The sequence below is a fragment of the Acomys minous genome (assembly GCF_964271855.1).
Source record: "Acomys minous genome assembly, chromosome: 8".
Lineage (NCBI taxonomy): Eukaryota > Metazoa > Chordata > Mammalia > Rodentia > Muridae > Acomys > Acomys minous.
In genome coordinates, this window is record NC_140489.1 from 119,238,692 (window position 1) to 119,263,580 (window position 24,889).

The window sequence follows — 24,889 nt, forward strand, 5'->3', positions numbered from 1 at the left end:
AAAAGGAAAATCTAGAATGTGAAAGCAAGATAGAAGCTGAATGAAGATCTAGATTTTGGAGCCATTTAAATACAGTTTGAGGGAGAAAAGTGCGTAGCATCTAGGGCACATGCCTAGGATAGGCAGGGCTCCGGGTTTGATTATATATATATATATATTAAAATTACTGCTGCAAATGGGCATGAGAGCCTCTTCTAAAAGTGGTGAAATGCTCGATTTCTTGATAATGATGGTAGTTATAAAGGAATGTATGCATCTCAAAACAGAGCAAACTAGTTAGTATATTTTAAAGTGTATTCTATTGAATTTTAAGTCCCTGTAAAAAGGACTAAAGATATCAGAAGTTGAATTCCTTATGAAATATAGCAAGTACTAAATAAATTATTTTAAAATTGTTCATCAATTGACTTAGGGGGAAAAAAAGCCAGGAAACTGGGCACAGTGGTGCATGCCTTTAATCCCAGCACTCAGGGAGGCAGAGGCAGGCAGATCTCTTGTGAATTCAAGGCCAGCCTGGCCTACAAAAGTGAGTGTAGGACAGCCAAGGCTACACAAAGAAACCTTGTCTTGAAAAACAAACAGACAGACAGACAGACAGAACCTTAGGAAACGGCTGTGCACAGACCAGCTACAAACATGTTTTGCAGCGGTCTGCCATAGCTCCAGTCGCTTCCGAAGCCAAGGCTGGACGTGTGGGCTCACTAGCCATTTGGGGGACTCTGCAATCCCTACTCATCCTGCCTCCATGCTTGGCCCACCCTTCCTGAGCCCAAGCCCCCCAGCCCAGGACCACAGGATTGCCTTTCCCATTTGGAGCAGCTGAGCCAATGGAGGCACTTGAAGAATATAACATGACTCATCTCTGAGTAACAACAAAGATCTTTTCTTATTGATTGATTTTAGGCTAACGGCCAGTTCGGCGTCCTCGTTTGGCACGCTTCCCTCAACATCACTTCCGAACTGTCCTTTCAGTGCTCAGCTTAAAATCTACTTTGTACAGGAAACCACTTTTAAGTTGATAGAAAGAGGTGAAATCGGATACTCCCATTCAGCTGCCAGTATGAACAAGAAGTCACTTTGAGTAATCACCAACTCTTTGTGTTTGTTTTGCGACCTCAGTTCTGTCCCTTACTAAGTCTTTGTGACCTTGAAGGAAGTAGGGATAATGAAATCTACCCCGTAGGGTGCTGTACACTGAGTCAGCTACCATACGTGGAAATGCCAAGCCTGGCACTGAATAGCAGTCCACTAAACACATGCCTGTACTTTCTGAGCATTCTTTCTTTGTGTTCCTTGCAAGCACCCTCACTAATTCCATACGTTCTCAGGAGACACTGTAGAATGATGCTCAGGAAGTGTGCAGGTCAAGGATAAAGTTGGAAGAGATTCCTGCCATAAATATGCAGATGAGAAGAAATTGTTCTCAGGAGATGGGGAAAAATGAATTTGATTCAGAGGCGGTGGCAAAGGTCTTTCTTTGCACTTCCTTTTTCCATTCATTTAAAATTGTATCTTGCCAAAAGCAAGGGACAGAAGGTCTCATCTTGATGAATGTGGAGCTGCAAAACTCTGTGCCAGTACACCTGGTATTTACTCACGCCAGCTGGGAGAGGAGCTTGGGTCTCAGTGTTTTACTACTGTGGTTTCCTGGGCTGGGCAGCTGGGTGCCTAATAATGATAAAAACCATAATAATACTTCATAATTACGTACTGCCCTCTGCCAGGCTTGGATTTAATTACAAAGACTATGGCGGAACTGGCAACAGCTTGTTCCCTGTTGGGGTGCAATACCCAAGGGCCTGGAAATACAGAGGGAAGTGGCGACTGCAGCCTCCTGCAGGGCCTCTCCTGGCAACTCACCCGGAGTTCTTTGGGTTTGAGGCTCATCTGTGAAACAAAGAGTACTTTTAAATTGTCCGCATGTACTTGGCACTGCCGAGTGAAGGGTATTTATGAAGCAAATGCTGTCACACATGGAGTGCAACCTCATGGAGTGCCAGGCCTAGAAGGGACCGAACCAGGCGCTATCATTCATAATCCTGTCTCCCACTTCCAAACATCACTACTACCACACTCCCTTAGGTGAGGTCACTGGCCCTGCCTTCTGATTTGAGCTGGGGCTGCTTTTGTGGTAGCCCAGTGCAAGCATCAGGGGACCACCAATTCACTCAACACTCACCTGCTCTGAGCAGGCACTGTACAGGCACCACGATGCGAACGTAACATTATTCCTGCTGGACACGGTGGCTCACACCTGTAACCTCAGCACTCCAGGGGATGAGACCGGAGGATCATTATGAGTTCTGGGCCGCAGGGGAAGAAGACTCCGTTTCCAAAAAAGGAAAAAGAAAAACCACCACCACCAAAACAAACAAACAAACAAACAAACAAAAACAAACCCCCAAACCCTCGTGTCCCATAGGATTTCTGACCTGAGGTGTGAATAGCTGATCATCTGTGTGGAGGGCTTTTATTTAGGCAGCAGCAATAGAAAACTGCCAGCAGAAGGAAGAGAATGACACCGAGACCAGGCGAAAGAGCCAAGGCAGTCAGTCCCCTCTGAAGATAACAGGAGACGCGAGCGGGAGGCAGGGTCACTGCAGTGAGGCTCAGCAACCAGAGTTCTGCCAGGCCTCCCTTGTTTTAGTTTTGGTAATGCATATCAGCCCTGGCTTACCTGGTTACTAATTTACTCTTGCACTGTTTGTCTTCCTCCATTCGGCAACCTTGTCAGTTTTGTTGATCATAAAATCTTGAGCTAATACTAAAATGCTCAATAAACGTTGGCCTTGTGGTTAAATGGCACAAATGACGAAGTGACGGCGGCAACGGAAAGAGGGCATTTAGTGAATACGGGCAACGTAACACCCCGTGAGAAGTAGGAGTGCTTCGCTTAGGGTTACGTCACTACAATCATCAACCTGAGACGGGAACAGGTTTATTCTGGCCCAGTTCTGGAGGTTCCAGTCCTGACCTGGTTAAGCTTATTCTTTATGGGCCTCTCATGGGATGGAGGGCAAGCGCACTGGGGCGTGATCCTGTTTGTTTTCCGTCGCTGTGAAAAACGTAATGACCAAAAGCAAGGCGGGGAGGAAAGGGTTTATTTACCCTTACAGCGTACACCTCATCACGAGGGAGGCTGGGCCAGGAACCCAAGGAGGAAGAGGAATCAAACCAGAAAGCACTGATGCAAGCTACGTACTTACTGTCTTGCTCCTAGGCTCACGTGCAAACTAGTCACGTTCTACAGTCTAGGCCACTGCCCAGGGAATGCACCGCGAACAGTGGTTGGGCCCTCCTCCACCAATGAGCAATCAGAAAACACTGACAGACACATCCATAAACCAATCTGATCAAGGCACTCCTCCATTTGCGATTTCCCCCACCCACCCACCCCCCCCAGATAACACCCGGGTGTGGCAGGCAGGTTGACAGCTGAAGTGAACTAGAAGAGGGCAGGAGTGCAGAAAAACCACTCACTCCACAGACAGGAAATGAAACAGAGGGGTGACGGTTTCACAACCCACTATGAGGGTACGCCGCCACCCCCATGTCCTAAAGCTTCCTACTAACCTCTCTTGTCTTTTTAAGCTTCTACCACCTTCATGCTAGGGACCAAGAGTAACTCACGGGTCTATGGAGATCTAAACTAGGAGCCGTAAGAAGGTGGAGGGAGGGTTACTCTCCGGTTCAAGGGGCTCTGGGAGTGAGTTGCCAAGGCACTACCAAACCACAGGAGGGAAAGAGGACGGGCAGGCTTCGGGAACTTCACAAAGTATGCGTTCTGATGTGGGTATATAACTCCACCAGACAAGAGTCCAAAAGCTGCTGTGTACCACGTTAAGAAAGGTAGGGTGGGTCTCGAAAAGAGTCTCAGAATAGCCTTCAAGAAAAATGTCGTCTACAGGCTCCACTGCAAGGCAATAAAAGACTAACCGTGGTCAATGTTCCTAATGTTCAGCGAGCTGAAGTAGGACCACTAACTAGAGGCCAGCTTAGGCTATAGCTACACAGTGAGTTCCACGCCATCCTGGGCTATAGAGTGAGACTGTTTCAAATAAACAGAAAAAAAAGTGACCCTTGGACTTGCATATATAGATGTCACTGAAAGGAGGAGGACCCCTTTCAGTAGATTCGCAGGGAGAACAGACCGTATTTGACTCAGAAAGCAAGTCTTATTTTGTTTGAGCCTTGGAAAGTGTCCGTATGTTGTATGTATGTATGTATGTATGTATGTATGTACGTACGTACGTATGTCTAAGAGTAAGTGGTCGGTTAGTTTATGAATGGTGACCAAGTTTCTAAAAAGCCAGCTGAGGAAGTCTCGCGGGCACCACAATCCCCCCCAGATACAGTTCTCTGTCCTTGCAGTCATTTCAATGGCGGGGGCGAGCCATATAAAATGCAGGCAAAAAGAGGGAGCTACAACACCCCTCCCCTCGTGCATGAGTCATCCTGGTGGCAGCTGACCTGCCTGGAAGGGAAGAGTTGAATTCAATGAGGTGCCCGGTTTCCCGAGAACACTGGAATCCAGTGACTTGGATGGCTCCGTGCAGAAGGGAGCTAGGGAGACTCATTCACATTTTCCTACCCGGCACTCGCAACCTCCATTCAGCATTTTCCTCTCAGTCGCCCTAACGGAGACCAAACGAACAAAGCTACTCCGCACCCTACCTCGGGCTGACCTTCCACCCTTGCGCCCACCGCTGGCCCTCCCCGCCGCCACGTGACCCTCTCCAGCCTCCTAGACTCGCCATCCTCGCCCCCTCCCCGAGAGCCCTCGCCGGCTTTGCCCCGCCCACCGCGCCCACGTGACAGCCTCTCTCCCACCTGACTGGCTCCTCCCTTTTTTCCGGCCGAGCCTGGCCGCTGTCGCAGCTGCCCGACTCCAAAATGGCAGCCGCGCACAGCACGCACCACCGCGGCGGCCGGACCTCCCGGAGTCGCCGGCCTCCCCTCCCGAGCTCCCAGCCTCCCTCCTCGGGCCTTCACCTACCCGCCTCTGGATTGGCCACCGGGAATCCCGCCCCTCCAGAGCCCCGCCTGCCATTGGTCACGGTAGGCTGCCCTTCAGGGAGGCGTGGCCCCGCCCGCCCCCCGCCCCGGGAGGTATTTTCCATTCCGGTGGGGGGTTGGGGGGCGGGGGGAGGGGAGAGGGTGACGAGGGGGAGGCGGCCGGGAAGGGGTGGGGGCTGGCGGGGGCATCCGGCCGCGCTAGGGTCCCCGGGCTCCGTCCAGAGGAAGCGAGGCTGTGCCGGCTGGCCCAGGAGCGGAGGACGGGACGCGCGGGCGAGCAAGGGAGCGGGCGGACGGGCGGACTCGCCCTGTCGCTGCCTGCTGCGCTGCCCCGGCTTGTCCTGCCTGGCCGCAGGTGCCCTGGATGAGGCCGCCCCGCGTGCCCCGGCCGCCGAGTGTCCCCGCGGCCGCCCAGCGCCCGCAAGCGGCCGCCTCTCCTTGCCCGGGTCCCCGCGCCGGGCGCAGTCCTCCTCGCGCGGGCGCCTCCGCACCTCGGCGCAGGCGGCACGGCCCTTGGGCCGGGATGGATCGCCCGGGAAGAGGAAGACAAGCCGGGGCATCGAGCCCCTGGGCACGCTACCGCGCGTAGTGGGAGCTTGCGCGCAGTAGGCTCTCGGTACGTTTCGGAGGAATTGCTTTTCGGTTGGAGTCAGGGCACCTAAGGGGAAGAAGGGGTCGTCTGGGGCTGATAGGAGGGCATTCGTCATCGGGGTCGTGGTGGGTCGGGACTGGGTGGGGGAGGTCGTCGGGCACCCACAGCAAGGGTAGAGGGGATCAGCCGGTTTACCTGAAGCCCCAGAGCTCCGACCTGAGGGTCTTCAAGGTCGACCGTAAAAGATGTACGGAGAAATAAAGGAAGGAGCCGGGGAGCGTGGATGCGGAGAAAGACTGTAGCATCTCCGGGGGTTTAACCTGGGGTGGCAAGCACAGGATGCGGAGGCGGCCGCAAGGAAGACCCTGTTCTCTGTCTTTGGGCTCTCAATACATGGTTCTTTGGTCCTGGGGTTTGGGCGTCCGAGTAGCTGAAGCGTAGTGACTTTATGGGGAGGGAGTTTCATTGACAGGAGGATGCAAAGAAACAGCGTAAGTACATCTTGGTTTGGTTCTCAACTTTGAAGGCTTGGGGGGAGCAGTCACGAGGTTTTGACATTTTATTTTGGCGTTCCAAGCAAAAGGTGTCTCTCTGCTGGACTTGGGTCAGCGGACCTTTATTTTATATATGTATGTATATATTTGATGGGTTTGGGCAGTTACCAGTTTTCCTGGACATTCTTCAAGCTGCACCTTGAAATTCTTGTAGCTGCTTCTCCATCTACACCGGAGGCTTGCTTCGTTCAAAGTTAACATGAGGCTGGACGGTACTATTACGATTTACTGACGTTTATCCCAGAAGACTAGTAAGCCATGCTTGCCTTTAACCATTTCTTTACAAGGCCGTGTAAATTGAACTACATGTTGTATAGAAGTTTAAAAATGGTCTCTAAGTATTGATTGAGAAAGGTGTTGGTGGCAGGAAGCAGTGTAAAATGAGCTCGGGTGTGCTAACAGTTGAGAGTTGTAGTCAAAAGGGTACTTTTAATCTTAATAGTCTCATATTCATAGTCCTTTTCCGAGACTGGCTTAGCCGCGGAAGCGAGACACCCAGCATGGGCAATGGCTGTTGTCCAGAGTTCACCTTCGTGGCTGTCCTGCAGGGATGTCACCTTTTCCATGGCCACAGAATAGACTAAGTTAAGAATTGCAGAGCTAGTCGTGAATATCTTTTCAAAGCCACAGCTCCCTTATTAATTTCATACATTGGTTGAGTTCTCTCCGGCTTACAAAGCGAAACTCATTCAATTAGGGAGTGCTTGAAATTTAGGGGGAAAAATCTGGAGCATACCTTGCTGGCTAATTAAAACATTTCTGAAAAAAGGGGGTGCTAATGTTTTCAGTTGGTCTTCTGAGTTCTTGACTAAGTAGTGGGTAATTATATTTTTTTTTTCTCCTTATTGTCCTTGAATTTTACTATTTGTCCTTAGTGAGAATGCACTGGCATAGGAAACAGCAGCTTAAAATATTGAAACCTAACACCTTTTGACATTATAATGGCTTCTACAGCATTCACCTTGAGAATGGGCTATGGCGACAGGCTGTGAGCGGTGGGGGGGGGGGGGGCTTTCCTTTTCACCTCGTTCCCTACTGTTGTGGGCCTAAAGCAAAACAGTTTACTGCCTGTGAAGTAATGGTGATAACTTACACAAAATGAGGATGAGAGGCTTGTAGGAAAGATGCCGATGAGTCATTTCTTTCAGAGCTGGAATAGTAGAAGGTGGAGATGATTGTGCTGTAGATTAGGAATCAAGGCCCCAGGCTTTTGAAGGGACTAAATTGCTAGTTGCCCTCGGAGCCAGGAGTGGTGGGGCCAGACTGGAGTGGTGTTGGGTTCTTTTTCTACTTTCTCACAGCCATGCTGTTTGTTTCTAAGCTTTCTGGTGCCAACTGTAACTGTTCCTTTGTAATGTTGGAGAACTTTGAATGCTTTATACATGAAATGATGCAGAGCTGCATAAGCTTTTATTTAAAAGTTAAAAAAAAAACAATGTGCTGCGTTATTAGTGGAAATGCTAATGGTTTTCTCTCATTGCAACGAGACAAAACTGTCATCTAGATTAAAATATTAGATGAGCATTTTAGATTAAGCTAGTGTTCTCTTTCTGTGCTAAAATTAATTGAGGCTTTTAGAATTCAAAAGGGTTTTATTTTGTACTTTTAACTGAATTGTGTGAAGATTATTTTCTTCATTGTGGGGGTTTTCTTATGTTGAAGTAGATCGCAATCTCTTTAAAAGGAAGTAGAATCACATAATTATGAAATACAGTTTATACCACAGTTGTAACAGAGACAAGAGTTGTATTTCAGCCACTTACCATGAAGCTGCCCTGGTTGGGTGTGGTGCACCAGTAATCAATAATCAAAACATTTGGGAGGTAGAGCCGAGTAGGCACTAGTTAAGGGCCAGCCAAGGGCTGCACATGCCTAGTTCAAGGCCAGCCGGGGCTACATAGTAAATTCCTGTCTCGAAAGAAAGACAGATGGACAGATGGAAAGAAAGAAAGGAAGGCAGTACCTACCTGCCTTTTGGCATGTCGCTGATGATTAGCTGTGCCTAGCACATGGAAAGGCACAGCGAATATCAGGCTGTATTTTCTGTGTTTTACTAGGCTTAATTATGTTCTTTTTCCCTTTGCTGTTACTATATTTTTTCAGGCTATCAAAAAAAAATCCTAGATAAATACACAAATCAAATAATTATTTCCTTTAAGGACAGTGAGTGGAAATGGCATGCCTTGCCGTCCTGCCTTGGCTTACCTTAGACTTTACATGGATCTGCATATCAAATTAGTTAATGTATACATTTCTCTGAATGGTGGGGGATATTAAATAGCCCTAACCCCAAGTGTGCTCCTTTGGCGTCTTCCCAGGTGGCCCTTCCAAAGGGCACATAGAGTGTCTCTGAAAAGCTGCCCTTGTAAGTGGGAGAAATGTGTCTCTGAAAAGGAAACCTATTAGTGAAAAAATACAGTCACACAGCTTCCTTAAGGCTCCTGTGTCTGCCATATCTGAATCTAGAAGAGAATGAATGAAGCCATCCACCTTTCCCCAGGTTTCCCCAGGTGTCACATACCCTGAGGATGTCACATGGTCTTTGGGGGCTCTTACTTGAGATGTCTTGTCGGTGTGAGACAACAGTCCTTGCTCTGAAGTGCATTTCCTCCATTCACCCTCCCATAACCTGTTACCGTCACCCCAGTTTCTCAAGCTCTGTTCCTTTCTGTCATTCAAAATTATAAGCTCCGATCCTGACCTCCAGTCCCCAGTGCTGCTGTGGAATCCAGAGCGCCGAGCGTGCCCAACAAGGCAAGCGCTCCGCTGGTGAGGCACCCTCTCAGCTCTGGCCCTCTTTTGAGACTCATCTTTTGTGTGGCACCCACGCATGCAAGTTATAAATTTACACCCCATTCTTGCTCATGTGTCTATTGCCATTTTTAAAAAACAGACTCCAATACCAGACATTGGGTCTGGAGGAAAATGCCCTTTCTTCAGTGTCTCCAAGAAACCCTAGTCCCAGTTTCATTATTCTAGAATGAAAAAGTGCAAATGCTTTTTTTGCAGGTATTATGGAGAAAATACAGAGTTCTAGATCTTTCTGAGTGAGCTAGATAGGGAAAATAAGAGTTTATGAGGTCTGTTAGTGACTGCAGCTACTTTCTGCTAATGGAACCATGTGAAAACAAATCATTGAATCCTGTTTTCAGTAAGTGAATTTCTCATCAACATTTTCTTTATTTACTGCATATGTGTGTGTGTGTGTGTGTGTATGTATGTGTGCGAGCATGTGCATTGAATAGAGGGCACCTTGTAGGAGTCACTTCTCTCCTATTGTGTAGGTTCTGGGAGTTGAACTCAAGTTGTCAGGCTTGGCACCACAAGCACTATTAACTGCTGAGCCATCTCACTGACCTTATCAATTGAATTGTTTCTTAAAGCTTTACTCATTAACTTGCTAGGTTTTAGCAGTTTGTGTAACTCCAATGTTTAAGCGTAAATTCTTCTAATTTGCTGTAACTCAGGTCCAGCTAGTTTTACGCAGTGTGGTTTAGCAGATGCTTTGGGTGGTGAGAGTTAGTAGCCATTGTTAGCAGGGCCAGGACCACTGAAGGTCCCTGGGACTCTCCTGTGGCCATCACAAGTTTCTAGGGTTATATTCGTCCTTCACTTTTATAGAATTTTCATGTTTGGGAAGTGATCAACTTCTAATCTTTTGAATATTATAAAGATAACAATGTTATCACAGCTCATAGGATACTTGTTGGAGTCATGACCTACTGGGATTCTGTAGAAAAAAAAAAAACAAGTTTTCTTTGAGTCTATTACATATATACATATTCTAATTATATGAGTATATTACTTAGTTAAATATGACTTTAGAAGGCATCAAAAATACTATCACTGAAATATAATAGGCATTAGGTCAGTTTTTCCTCTATTAGATGGGGGTGTGCATTGCTAGCAAATAGTAAAAATTGTGTGACATTGAGAATGGTCTGTCATTTGGGGTACATGGGCTGAGTGGACCATACATAGTACTTTCTTAGCTTCCGTACAGTTGTTAGAGAAACAAGGAACCGTATAAACATAAATTCTCTGCGTGCATTGGCCAATTATTTTATTCTTCAGGAGAGAAAAGGCCTTTGGATCTGGTAAGAGCAGAGGTAACCTTGGAAGGGTAATTAGGCTAGGCTGTGGGCTCACACTAATACTGAGGACATTTTACTCAGGTACTTTAAGTGGAGTTAGTCACCTGCCTTGATGTGTAGGTGAACAATTTGAATAAACGATTGGAAAGAGACCACAATGACAGTGTTCCATTTCCCCACATTCAAATGTGCATTTTAATGCTGTGGGGAACCAAAATATGCCACCCTAAAATATACTTCTTTTGGCATATTTAGAAAAACTGTTGACACTGGAATAGTTTTAAAGAACTGTCTTTTTGTAGAAGAAAGTGTCATCTGTAAAAGAAATCTACACTAGTAAACAGTGATGCAAGCCTTGGTGAGCCTCCCTTATCTCCGTAAAGGAGGCTCTAGGAGAGATCGGATCAAGGGAAGAGACAGAGCACTACACCTCACTCAGACAGATTGCCACAGGCTGTCCTGTCACCTAGCATAGAGGGCAGCACCTTAGTACCTGGGAGTCTTTATCTGCCTAATGACACAGCCTGGCCTTAATTGTACATGTACCTTGCTGGGCTGCAGTCACACAGGGCTTGTTGCCAGTGCCTCCCCAAGCCCCTTTGTTACTATACCGTAGGATACTATGTAAACATCAATTACTACGTAAACATCAATCACTGGCCCTTTCCTGCCACATTCTGTCTTGTGTGTGTGGTTTGCCCTTTTAAGCCACAGGTCCTTCATCTGTGGATTCAACCTTGCACTGAAAATATTATGGGAAAAAGTATACCCTGTAATGAGTCTGTGTGGACTGCTCTGTCATTTTCTCTCTAACAATACAGTGCAACAGCTATTCAGGTAGCTTTTTACCTTTTCAGTATCATAGAGCGGCTGGGAATGTAGCTCAGTTACTGTGGAGTACTTGGCTCAGCATGCGTACAAAGTGGTGGATCCCCAGCACTGCATAAACAGGGCGTGGCAGTAAGTCTATAGACCTGGCAGCAGTAAGAGGATGACAGTTCAAGGTCATCCTCAGCTATGTGAAGGTCAAAGCCAGCCTGAGGCCTGTGAGAGAGACCCTGCCTCATATAAGTAGACAGGAGAATGTGTATAGGTTCTATGCAGATACTATGCCGTTTTGTATAGGGGGCTTGCGCATCTCCACTTTCTATATGGGGGTCCTGGGACCTGATGCCTCAGTTGTTTGAGACCTAAAATATCTCTAAACATTAAATAGAGCGTCAGGCTGTTTACATGAGAGTGCAGCCTAACTTATCCTTCGTTTAGATCAGCAAGTTGGTTTTATTTTACGTTTTTAAGAAATGTAAAAGACTGGCAATGAAAGTCACTAAGTTTGTAGCTGATGCCATGTGCTGTACAGGTATTTAAGTCAGGCCAGCAGGGAGGAGCTCTGGGAACATCCCTTGGTGAGTGGTCATGTAGCACAGAGAGAATACATGGGGATGAAGATACTCCCAAATTCTATCTATAGGACCTGACTTGAGACCCAGGAAGGGGGTCCACAGTTACATAGATGGCTTTCTTGAAGGCATTTATTATAGCTGCTGTTGGACCAGAAAGTCCAAGAATATATTGAGGGTTGTTGGGCATGGTTCTCAAAACAAAAGTGGTATTGCACATAACAGTAGTTATCAGAAGATTACCACTTTTTAGCTGTAATTTTACAGCTGTTCTTTCGCGTCATTTGCCAACAATTCTGAAAGGTAGGTGACATTATCCAGTTAATGCAAATGAATTGACTCAAGGACATTAAGTGACTTTCTCAAGACAGCTATTATGTGGTGGATTTGGGATCAAGGCTCAAGTCTTTTGATCATTAATCCTGCACATATCTTAGGATTTTAAAAACATCCCTTAATAGTTTAATTTAGGACTTATGAGGTACTTTTAACTCCTTGCCTAAGGAGCATATATAAATACTTTGAGAGGATTTGTAGACAGTGCTTAAATTATTCTGTCTCTCTTCATGTGTGTATGTGTGTGTGTGTCTGTGTGTGTGTCTGTGTGTATAGAGCTTCATGTTGCCCCAACTCTAACCTTGAACTCAAGAGATATCCCTGCCTCAGTGTTCCTACTTTGGGATTTTTAAGAGCATGGTGAACTAGGCCTGTAATCCCAGCATTCAGAGGCTGAGGCAAGATCATTACAAATGTGACTGTAGTCCCCGCTACATAGCCATAGCAAAATTTGAGCAGAAAGAAAAAGGGTCTGGAGAGATGGCCCCTGGTTAAGCTGGAGAGATGGCCCCTGGTTAAGCTTACTGGCAACACCGAGGTTCGATTTCCCCGCACACACGGGATAGCTCATAACCATTTATAACTCCAGTCCTAGAAAATCTGATGCCTTCCTCTGGCTTCCATAGGCACCAGGGACACACACATGCAGGCAAAACACAGAAATATTTTAAAAATTAAAAATGTATTTTAAAAAGGAAAAAATCCTTTTCAATAAGAACTAGGAATGTTTGCTATGTAGTTTTGCCCTTTGAAATTGGAAGGTAAGTTTTGGTCACCTGTAAAATATTTCCTGGGTTGCTTTATGAAACCCTGAATCATGAATGGTCATTCACAAGGAAAATGTCATTTAGTAGGAAAGGCAACAGAGATAGGTGTACTGTCTCTGAATCGCTGGAGTGCTGAGTAGTGAGGGACAGACTTGATGGTGGCCTTGCGGGGGGCAGGCAGGGGTTGACCTGGACTGAAGGAAGGCTTGAGCGGAGCAGGTGGAGACGGAGGCAAAGGGATGTCAGCATGTGAGGTGCATCATTGGGCTTCAGAGTGGTCTCCACGCTAGAGAACACACCAGAGCACACAGGAGCAGCTCTCCCTGGACATGGCCTTAATCTGTGCACGTTTATACTGTTACATGTGGAAGTGCGGTAATATGGGCAATAAGGGCATATGAAAATAGTTGTAAATTTTCAATGCCATGCACATGAGAGTGGTGGATAAAGAAGCCCTGATGCTCTTGTGAAGGGCAGACGGCCAGAGGGGAGCAAAGCCTTAGGTGACGGGAGAAACAAAAGTAGAAAATACGCATGGGGATGGGAAGCTTAACGGTCAGAGTTCAGAAGAGACAGAAAAATCTCCAATCTGTAAGCTAACAGTTGTAAGAGAGCTGTAAGGAAGAAACACAGCATAGAGTTAAAGAGTCTTTTTTCCACTTTTCTTTTTAGTCTGCAGATGCTGCAGTATGCTTGTGAAAATAGCTAATTGAGAGTTGGCTGTACTGTCTGATTGTTTCTTCACTCATTATGTCTGCACGGGGTTAGCTAATGGCTTTAAATAGTATAAGGGAGCTCGTAAAAATAAAATAACCCAGGCTAGGTTACTATTTATTCTGTATTATTAAAAATGAAAGGGCATAGTGTGTTTAAGGAGATGGGTAAAATTTGAGTTTTCTAAATGCGTATAAAAGAAAAGTGATGTTCCCAAGGTAGAGTGGGAACAAGAGAAGAAGTGTTGGGCGCTGTAGTGGAGTTAGATGTGCGTTTGCTCTGTGTACTGGGAAGTAGGACTGTTTGGCATAGACCGTTCTGGAGAGAAGGGGAGTGGGGACCTCACTCACTAATGACCGCATATGACAAGAGTGAGGCGACCTGTCCGACCCCCACTAGGAGATCCCAGCAAGGATGTCATTAAGACTGCCTTTGTGTAGGAAAGACGTAGTCTGGCGGTGTGGACCAAGGCGTCTGTGGTAGAATGGAAGTAACACCTGTCGGAAGTCCAGTCTCTAGACATGGGTTGGTGCTGGAAGTGGTACATGTCTCAACTCCAGAGAGGGGAATGTTGGGTTTGCATGTCCACAGATGTATAAGCCATGACATGGCCAGGATGCCAATTAACACTTGGTCCTGTTTACAGATACAATTGGGAATGCATATAGTTTATTGTTGAAAGTCATGAAATATAGCAAATAATAACCATAGTTTCTAAATGATAATGCATTCAGAACAAGAAGTCATGGAAACACCTAGCACTTGAGTTCAAAAGTGTAAACATTTTAAAATATTTACCTGTTACTGTCATCCAAAACTTTGACTCTCTGTATCCCTGGCTATCCAGGAACTCACCGCATAGACCAGCCTGGCCTCAAGCTCACAGACATTCCCCTGCATCTGCCTTCCAACTGCTGAGGACTAAAGGTGTCCCCCTCTGCCTATGAATCTGCTTGTTTTTAGCATCTTTGATTCTTTTGAGCTGTTGGGTACTCTGACCAGACATGGAAGCTTGGAGGCTTTTCTCAAATCTAGTCCACAGTGTCCCTGGGCCAGCAGCTTTGCTTCTCCCTCCCTGACCCTCCAGGTTGTTGGTGCTTGAGGCCTTGAGGAATATGAAGAGTGCTGTAACCTTGCAGCTCCCCCTGGATGGAGGGTTCCTTCTAACTAGGCCTGTGGTTCTCAGCCTTCCTACTGCTGGGCTCTTTAACAATTCCTCATGTTGATGTGATCCCAGCCATCATCATCATCATTATCATTATTATTATTATGCTGTAATTTTGCTGCTGTTATGATTTGTAAAGCAAGTATCTGATCGGTGTCATCTGCTGTGTAACCCCCTAGAGGGGCTGAGACCCACAAAACTAGGGGAAGGAGTTGATGAATCAATAAGATTGAGGTGTCCAGTCTCAGTAAAATAAGGACATCTGTGAGGAGCAAGGTCTTCGGGCCGGAGAGGAGTGTGGAAAGAACCTGGTGGGTGATTTGAGTTTCGTGAAAAAGGTGAATTTAGGCTCAGCTCTAAAGAAAGTAGACAAGATTGTGGAGCGAAAGGAGTGACACTGGTAAGAAGGCGGGAGACACGCCAAGGAAGAAGAGCATTAGGGAGGAGAGCAGTGGGACCAGAGCGGTTCACTGGTTGAAGACAGTTTTCTTTCACTGCAGCACAGTACATAAATTATTCAGTTATAAAGAGGAAAGGTTTCTTTGGCTCATAGCTCTGGAAGTTCTAGTCTGCTTGATGGCCTCATTGCTTTGAGCTTATAGTGATGTAATGCATCATAGTGGGAGTAAATAAAATCGCCATCTATTGACTGGGAAGCAGAAAGAGACCAGAAGCCCATAATCGTCTTTGAGGGTACGCCCTTGATGACCTAAGGACTCACCTCTTAAAGTCCTGCTGCCTCCTAACAGTGCCACCGGGAGATCAGGCCTTCAGATCCTGCGCCTTTGGGGGACATTGGCGGTCCAAACTGGAGCAGTTAGAATCAGGGTCAGTGAGAGGTTAGACTAGGGAGATGGCTGGAAACTGCAATCTGGAGCTGGGACTCCCAGAAGCAGTTTAGTAGATCATCCGACCTGAACCGAGATAATAACCAAGAGCAGTTCTGCGCTTAATGGCAGCTGTGCGTACTGTTTGCGATACCTGCTTGTAGTCTAGACAGGGCTGGCTATCTGTGTGCAGTCTGGCTCCCTGCCTTTTCTTCGTTTTGTTACTGTGTGTCTCTGTAGCAGCCGTTCTTAAAACTTCCTGTGCCTGAGAGCTTTGTAGGTCTCAAAATTCTGGTTTAGTAAGTTAGAAGAGGGCCAGGTGATTGTCATGCACATGGTCTTCAAGGCAGAGTTTGGAGCGAAAAAAAGAACATTCTAAAGGGTGGACAGACAGGAAAAATACAGAATTACAGCTTTTGGTCATCGTTTTAATTAACAACAACAAAAGAATCAGAAGTATCATATACATGCAGTAAAATACAAACAGGCCAAGTATGCTTTTTAATTTTTTTGTTTTTTAACTGCCTCATGTATCTGAGGCTAGCTTTAAACTTTAATCCACACATACCGGAGCCACCATGCTCAACCTCCAGTTCCATACTCTTTTCATAATTTTTATATCCATATAATTCACAATTTCTGTCTATCCAAAAAGATTTCCTTGTTCTCCTGCGTTTCCTGAGGTCTCCTTTGTCCATACCTGCAGCCAGCGTTCTGATTGCCCTCGCCTGTATAGGACAGTGTTGGAAGCTGCAGGGGACAGCTTGACGTAAAGATCTTACCGTCCAAGTATAAGGCCCAGAAGTTGGACCCCTGGCGTCCGTGTAAGAAGCCAGGTGTGACTACGTGTGTCTGTAACCTCACACACAGGTACGTCCCATAGGCTGGAAGACCAGCCAGTGCAGATGAAAAGGTTCAACAAGAGACCCTACTCAAAAAGCCAAGTGAAGAGCAGTGGAGGGCACCTGATGAATATGTCTGACATGAATTCACGCATGATATGCACGCACAGATGCTCACACATGCACGCACAGATGCTCACACATGCATGCACGCACACACGCGCGCGCACACACACACACACACACACACACACGGAATAAAGTAATTCTGCCTGTTGCAGAATTTTAGTAGAAGGGTACTGCAGGATGTGTTCTTTTATGTTGGGCTTTCGATCGATGTGATGTTTGAGGTTCTTCTGTGATACGCGTGATGATAGGTTTCTGTTTGTTTTTGCTTTTTTAAGCCACAAGCTAGTCTTCCCTTGTATGACTTGTTGTGGAAAGGGCTGTTCTCAGCTTTTCACTGTCATGAATAAGCTGCGTTGAACATTGTATGTGTCCTCCTACAGCAGGGTTCTCTCTTCTCTTTGGGAATTCCTAGGTGTGGAATTGCTGGAAATAGTTTCTGAGGTGAATTTAACTTCTCAGCTTAATGGATCAAGAAAGGCCCAAGAGACTAAAAGGCTCATCTCTGAAATGAGCTACTTAAGCACCATCCAGCCTTGAGTGTGGGCAGCACTATGCCCTAGGCTCTGAGTGCTGGAAGAGGAAGGTGGAGGAGCCACCTAGTGCAGGCAGTTTCTTCTCTGCTGCTTGACTTCTGATGTCATTAGCCGTCTGCCTGCTTCACCACATCCTCCTGGCCCTGGTGAGGTGAAACCTACGAAACCATGACCTAAAGTAAATGTGTCCCTTAAGGCAGTGATTCTCAACCTTCCTAACACTGCAACCCTGTAACACACTTCCTCATGTTGTGGTGACCCCTAGCTATAAAATTATTTTTGCTGCTGCTTCATAACTAACTTTGCTACTGTTATGAATCATAATGTAACCATCTGTGTTTTCCAGTGGGCTTAGGTGATGCCTGTGAAAGGGTCATTCTATCCCCAAAGGGGTCAGTTCACAGGTTGAGAACCACCACCTCTTAAGAAAACCTCAGTGTTTTACCGGGTATGTTGTTAAGGGGTCATAAACTGACTGACATCCTCTCTCATGCACTCTGAAGTCTTTGCCTCACCCCCTCCACTGTTCTGCTTGCCTCCTTGGGGTAGCTCATTGTGGTTTGAACTTCTCTTTCCTGGCAACTGGTGATAACTGAGCATTCTGTCATGTGCTTGTAGATTGTTTGCATATTTTCCTTTGTGAAACTTTTGCTCAAAACAGCCTAGGCTTTGCTGGTGTCTTTCATTTTATTAGTATTTTCTTTTATGTTAATTTTCTGTGTCCTCTATAGCAATGAAGAGTATATAAGTCTGCTTATTTAGATCTGATTTCGTGAGCAGTACTGTGGAAGTATTATTTTCAAGAAGCTTGTAAGATTTTTACTTTCACATCCCTGTTTCTCAACACTTCTCATAGTCTCTGTTAAGTATGAAAAATGCGCCACAATACATGGTATAAGATTTATTGTAGAAGCATGGGGCGCCCCAGGGGGACAGAGAGGGGACACTAAGAGAGGAAGAAAGGAGCAAGAGGTAAGAGAGGAGCTGAGGGATGCGAGGTGGGTTTGGCCTCTGTAATCCTGGCCAGGGCCTCACCCAGCAGCAGACAGGTAACGGTGCTAGGCAGACTGGGGCAGTGTGCTAACAGTCCTGTTTATGATCTGTCCTGCAAATTGCCGCAAGTGCCACGGACCCTTGAGCCTTGGCACTCAGTTCAGGCAGACTGCTGACTGTCGGGTTCCCTCTTAAATTGAGATTCCAGGCAATAAGTTGTGGCAGTCCTAGGCCCACTCAACTCATTTTCCCTTTCAAGGATCGTGTTTCCATATCGCCTGTTTTCTAGTCTCAAAAAGTGTTTTGATATGTCACCTCGGCTTCTACTTGGTCCTAGCAGGAAGATACTTGTAGAACTCATAATTTAGTCGTCCAAGCCTTTTGCCTTCACTTTTGACACAAGGAGAATATCACTGCATGCTGCTAACCCAAAACAGACCAGCATCATGAAGTCAGAAAATCCTAATGTGAGGCGTCATAAATTGGGGCTATCTGGAGAGCCCACCTGTCCTGCAGGGTATCTAGCCCAGTCACAGCTACTCCAGTACTGGCAGCGAATGGAACTGCATATAGCTGGGCTCATCTTTTCCTTTTGTTAGTTACCATAGCCCAGGCTGACCTTGAGTTTTCATTCATCTTGCTTGAGTCTGCTTCAGTTTTCCTTTTCCTTTCTTTGTTTTGTTTTCTGCCTGGGGCTTTTGCACATGCAGGGCCAGCAAGCCCTTCCCACTGAGCTGCAGTTCACTCTTTAGTGTCTCATGAGATGAAAACTTAGTGTCTGCCCCTAGCATCTTAAGCATGTGGACCTGGAAATTCTTCAGAAAGTCACTTAGTGACTCAGATCTGTGTATAGAACATCTTAGAAATCTACAGAATGTTAGTATTGAAAGATAAAGAACATAGTTGATGGACAAATAAACAGGGCAGCACCATTCAGCCACTCAATCAAAATGACTTTACTGTGAGTGCTTTAGAATGTGTTTTCTTTAGCAGTTGCAGACCCAGAAACTCACTGTGCCTGGGCAAATAGGCTTTTAGTTTAAGCAAACTTAGAAAAGACTCGTACAGAAGACTCCCTAGTTTTACACTGTATTAGGAGGAGGCAGTGTCAAAGCATGTTGGTCAAGCCTTTGCCTCTATCAGCTGTGTGTGCCAGCAATCACAGCTCGTTCTTGTCCTTGTGGTTGGGGCCAGTGGTTCGTTTCTGTGTATTGGTGGACTTTGTAAAGGGCAGTGTAGTTGTAGGCAAGTTGTTTGGAATCTTCTATCAACACTGATAACTAGCAGCTACTGTGCAGATTTTTACGTTTCTGTGGTACTGGGGTTCAACCTGTCTTATGACATCCATGGTGCAAAATACTTCACCACAGAGCTGTACCCGGCCCTTGTTTTACTTACTTTAAGACAGGATTTGATTTCACTTAGTTGCCTTGGCTGGGCTTGAACTCACGCTATTTATTGCCCAAGCAGGCCTTGAACTTGTGAGCCTCCTCCCTCAGCTTCCCAAATAGTTAGGACTGCAGGCCTGTATCATTAGGCAGCTTATAAGATTGTTTGAGGACTAAGTAACGCAGTTCACATAAAGGGACGGAGTGCTTTGCACTTGGCTGCTATTCAGAAGTTATTAAGGTTGTTGTTTTCTGACAGTCGGAAGGGTGTTAGGTGTCTAGGGGAGGGGAGGTAGGGAGCTGGGGCGTGGGTATAATAAAGGGACGTTGTAGTCGTATATGAAATTGCTCGTTTGCTAAAGAAGATTGTGTTCTTCTACTTAGAAGCTTGAGGTCTGAAACTTGAAGCTGTTCTGGCTTGACCTTTTATTACAGATGTTGCTGGCAGCTGTTATGATACAAAATGCTAGTACTGCTTGGTTTTTTGTTAATATTTTCTAGGGTGGAATAAAGAACTATATAACAGGGCTCTGCATAGGTTGTTTTACTTTAAGAAATAGCTCTATTAGTATTTATCAAGAATCTTTGTTTTAAATTTTAAACCATCTCCTTAGGATACTTTCCATACATATTTAAACTACAGTGAAGAAAAGGATGGTGGAGATAAAACCATCTTAAAAGCAGTAAGACCTTTCTAGAAGTTTCTACTGCATCTCCCAAAAACAACTGCTGAAGTATAAACAAAGATAAAGTTGAAGTCACACTGACAGCTACCCAGGGCCCCATCTGAAACGTGGTGGATGGGTGAGGGAGCACAGCGCTGCATTTCACGAGACAGATCCTGTCTCAGGAGCGCCGTCAGTTCTGTCGCTGTGGTACAGGACACACCTGTGTGTTCTTGCTCATTTGAAGTACAGTGGGTTTTTCTTGGGTTTTGGTTTTGATTTTTTTAGACAGGGTTTCTCTGTGTAGCCTTGGCTGTCTGGACTTGCTTTGTAGACCAGGCTGACCTCGAACTCACAGCGCTCCGCCTGCTTCCCGAGTGCTGGGATGAAGTGCAGTGTTTACCATGACACTGAGAAGGAAAGTGGCTGCTGCAGCTTAGTGGTTTTGCTTTTGTAGAAATTTCTCTGGCACTAAAGAGAATAGTTTTTATCTGGTAGATAAGAAAATTCCGTTAACTTCACTCCTTTCCTTTCAGATGGAAGATCATTGATGGTGGTTATTGGAAATTTGATTGTCAGTGGTTTGCCTCCTGCCTAGAAAATTCTGGTTTGGGGCCTCTTTCTACTAACACATAATGCAAAAGAGCATTTGGTTTCTCTTACTGAAGAGCCTGGTCAAGCCTCCAAGCAGCCATCTGTTGAGACCCCACACACACGCAGCAGTGTGAGGAGTCCCACGGAGGCTTTCCTGTTGGTCAGGTGGACGGGACTGTGAGTTGCAGCTCAGTAGCCATGCCCAGGCTGGCTAGAGTCCCTTCAGCCTCACTCTTTATCCATGCTGACCTCAAACTTCAACTTCCTCCTCCCTGGTCCTCAGCCTCCGGAAAGCTGAGATCATGGCATCAGCCAACGCCCCCAGCTTCTTGTTTTCTGACCGCCATTTTCTTTACTTTCTTTCTCATCTGTTTTGGCCCCCTTCACTTTGAGGTGTCTTCCATTTCTGACATTTACTATTAATTTGAAATTTTAGTGTTTTAAAGCAAAGTCTTACCGTGCAGTTAGGTTGAACAGTGCCTTGGTCTCTTGCCTGCTGAAAGTGCGGGCGTGAAGTGCCACGTTCAGCTTGTTACCACTTTCCTGTTCTCTGTGCAGCCCTGGCTGTCCTGTGCTGGAACTCACTCTGTAGGCCGGGCTGGCCGTGAGCTCGAGAGATGCGCCTGCTGTACTACTCAGTTTTTTGAGAACATTTGTTTCTTAGCTTTTTCTTTTTCTTTTCTTTTTTTCCATCCAGAAAAGATGTTGGAGGTGATTGACAAACCAGTATTTGAATATTTACTGTAGTTGGCCAAAAGTTCAAAATATTTAAGAAACAGTGGGAGAGAGGAAGAGGAATTTAAACTAAGAATTTACAGTTTAGGCTTTCTGTTGATAGTAGAAATTTTTTAAAAAGGAGAAACATGATGCATTTTGATTTTCCTTTTTAACTCTTTATGTGTGTGAATGTTTTGCCTGCATATGTGTGATTACTGCTGCCTAATTCTAGTTTTCGTCTTTCTGTCTGGCCTCTCATAGACGTAGTTGACATTTGAATAACTAGACAGCCTTCTGAGCTAACCCTCTCCAGATAACTGGAATTTTAGGAACCGATGTATGTTTCTCTGTGGTTTCTCACAAGTGGCTGGGAGTAACACTTAGGGAATATTTCATCTCCCTTAGAGCCAAGCATTTAACTGGGAAATCTGACTTTTTTTTTTAAATTAGAGTGTGAGATGTTATTTAACAGAAATGGAGAAATATCCTATGTTAATGGATTTAGAGGATTACTTACACAAATACTGGCTGCTTCACCCAAACATTTGTTTTGTGGGGGTGGAGTAATAGGTAATTTCTGTTTGCTTCATTATTCCTTTACATATTTATAAAGTATATCAGAATTCTGGCAGGCAAATGTTCCACTTTTGCACCTGTCAGAAAGTAACTTTCTGAGCTTGGGTCGCGAAACTACAGAGCAAAACTAGAGAGAAACACTTAGAGAAATAAGACAAAGATTCGTCAGAGACAAATGTGAACAACTATTAGCACGCACATTTACACACATTACACAATAAAGAGCTAAAAGAAACATATATATATATTTTTTCAAATATTAGTCATCAAAAGTGATCGAGAGCTGACATGATGGTGCACAGTTTTAATCCCAGGGCTTGGAGGCAGAGGCTGATGGACCTCGGAGATTTCAGGGCCGTCCTCAGCTACGTAGCAAGGCCTGCTTGAGAAAATGTTTTTAGTTGCTTCTCAGCATGTGATGGGTCAGGTTTTATTTCAATTCTGTTAACAATCTTAAGTTTTTTGATTGTCCTGTTTCAAAATAAAATTGTTGCATGTTGACACAAAACAAAGTAAGGTGTCTTACTTAGAATTTATATCTGTACTTTATTATTATTAGTGAATGAATCTGAACTATCTGATTTGCTTTTATCCTTCCCAGTCCCTTTCCCAGTCACCTGTGTGAAGAACAGACTAGTTTGAAGCTATTTACCTTTTTTTTTTTTCCCCTCCCATTGGGACAGCAGCTAGATTACCAGTAAGGAAGGAACTACTCTACTACTCTGAGTGCTTTCTTTCTCTGATTTACTGCAAGCTGTCTATTTGAAGCTAGTTACTTCTCTTCAGAACTAAACTTTGGGCTGAAAGGGTGTTGTCCCTAAGTATGTAAGTGAGCGAGTGGCAAATGTATCCTAAGCAACTTTAGATAAGAGTGAAATGGAGTGGTTCTCCGAAGCACTTAGATGCATCTTTTGTGGTGTTTCTTGGCACTTAGGTTGCTGGCTTCTGAAGGAAGGAGACAGTCTGGCGTACACTGGCTTCTTTGTAGGTTATTAGGAAGGCCCGATGAGCGCACAGTTCCCCTTTAGACATTTTTCTGAACTAAGATGACCACGAAGTTCTTCAGCGCAAAGTTACTTTGTTATTTAGCTGGTTTGTTGCTTAACTGCCTCCTGGTGTGAAGAGAGACGGGTGGGCCTGGGTGTCTTGTGCCCCAGGATGTAGGGCCTTAGCACGGTGCTGAAGGCACTCCTGCTCTCACACAGATCCGGTGCTCTCCCTCTCTGCATATGGAAGACAAAGGCAGGAGGAACTGACCAATGGTCTCCCCGATCTGATGGAAGCCTTGTGCTTCTATTATTAGCGTATCCATCTCCTCTTGCGCTGGTTGTGCCTCAGAAGCCACCACTTTAGATCCCCAAGCTGTGCTTGCCTTATATCATGTTATCCTCAAAAGAGAGGTGGTAATTGTTCCTATTTTTGGATAGCAAGGTTGAGCCATGTCACACAGCTAATGAATGCTGCCTGAATATGACACACGGGGTGCAGCTAAATCTAAAGCATGTGTATTAGAGCCTAGAGCCTGCCAGATAAGCATGTCAGTGACGGGTGTGTTTGTCAGTATATTGCACAAGATGCTTTCCCATCAAGAGTGAAACATCGCTTGTTGGGCATGTATGTCCTCTAGATGCCCACCACAGTGTGGCTTATAGACTAACAAGGGATCATGTCGCTGGGCCTTGTCAAGACTGTACAGATCAGCCATCCACAGCTTATGGTGTGATGAGGTAGACCTTCAACTGCTGAGGGACATTCTTTCTTAGGAAGCGCTGTAGTAGCTTGAATGACTGAATAGAAATTTCAGTCTGGCAGCGATTATACATAGGAAGATACTGGCGTCTGAGGTGTGGCCCAGAAGAATCAAAGGAGAAGCGTCAACCCTGAAGATCCGAGGCAGGACCACGGGGTAGCCAAAGCATCTGCTCCGTGTGTCTGCTGGGAGCCCAAGGCTTTGTGTGTATGACCTCTAGTCTTCACACCAGCTCTGGGTGCAGGTGTTACCCTCCTCACACCAAGAGGCACGCCTAGTCTTCACACCAGCTCGGGGTGCAGGTGTTACCCTCCTCACACCAAGAGGCACGCCTAGTCTTCACACCAGCTCTGGGTGCAGGTGTTACCCTCCTCACACCAAGAGGCACGCCTAGTCTTCACACCAGCTCGGGGTGCAGGTGTTACCCTCCTCACACCAAGAGGCACGCCTAGTCTTCACACCAGCTCTGGGTGCAGGTGTTACCCTCCTCACACCAAGAGGCACGCCTAGTCTTCACACCAGCTTGGGGTGCAGGTGTTACCCTCCTCACACCAAGAGGCACGCCTAGTCGGAGACGTGACTGGGTGGAGCTAGAACGCAGCCACCTCCGCAGCCTCCATGCGGTTAACCATTTCCAGCCTTTCCTTTTTCATTCTTTTGCCTGAATCAAGAAGCAAAGTGCTGGTTTGGCCAAAGAATAGGATTTGAGGTGCGCCTGGAGCTTCTTACCACATGACACTGCGAGTTAAGAATTAGGAGATAACATTTAAGAAAGGAAAAGTTACTTCTTTTTTAAATTAGAAAAAGATAGACCTTAAATTGTCTTTCTGTAACTGAGAGATGTTATTATGAAGTCCATGTAACACTGTGACTCTTAATGTCTGTCTTTCTTTTTTTTTTTTTAACTGTTATTTCCCTTCACCTGCATAGGGAAGTACAAGAACTTGCTAGGTGACATTCTTTATAGCGGGCACGCACTAGCAGACACATTCCTAGTGCCAGTGAACCTCATGCCATGGTCAGATACAGCGCTAGCAGCTAGAGGTTTCTTGCTGGCTTTCTCAGAGGATCTCATAGTAGACAGAGAATCCAGAGCGTTCAGGGCTGGGAAAGTATCTCACTGAAGAATGCTTCCTACTGTGCACAAGGCCGGGGCCCAGTATCCCTCCCCAGCATTGCCAGGAAAAAAGAAAATGAAACCAGAGCATCCATAGTAAGTTGTGAGAAACCTTCACTC

The 24,889-nt window shown here is 45.8% G+C and overlaps 1 protein-coding gene and 1 long non-coding RNA gene across 5 annotated transcripts in view; one reads left to right on the forward strand and one right to left on the reverse strand.

The window, feature by feature from the left end:
• Positions 1–4,734, reverse strand: part of LOC311603956 — a 29,274-nt gene extending 24,540 nt beyond the window's left edge. For 2 of the 3 annotated variants that reach the window (XR_014781344.1, XR_014781345.1), the window contains exon 1: positions 2,180–2,325. This is a non-coding gene — a long non-coding RNA (uncharacterized lncRNA). Of the gene's footprint in view, positions 1–2,179; positions 2,326–2,432 lie in introns of those variants that run through there. The other variant, XR_014781343.1, reaches the window with a different exon arrangement.
• A 168-nt stretch (positions 4,735–4,902) lies between these two features.
• The window catches only part of SOCS5 (suppressor of cytokine signaling 5), a 34,580-nt gene continuing 14,593 nt past the window's right edge, over positions 4,903–24,889 (forward strand). The window contains exon 1 of one of the 2 annotated variants that reach the window (XM_084793298.1): positions 4,903–5,058. The gene's annotated coding sequence lies outside the window, so the exon portion shown is untranslated. Of the gene's footprint in view, positions 5,059–5,172; positions 5,633–24,889 lie in introns of those variants that run through there. The other variant, XM_084793297.1, reaches the window with a different exon arrangement.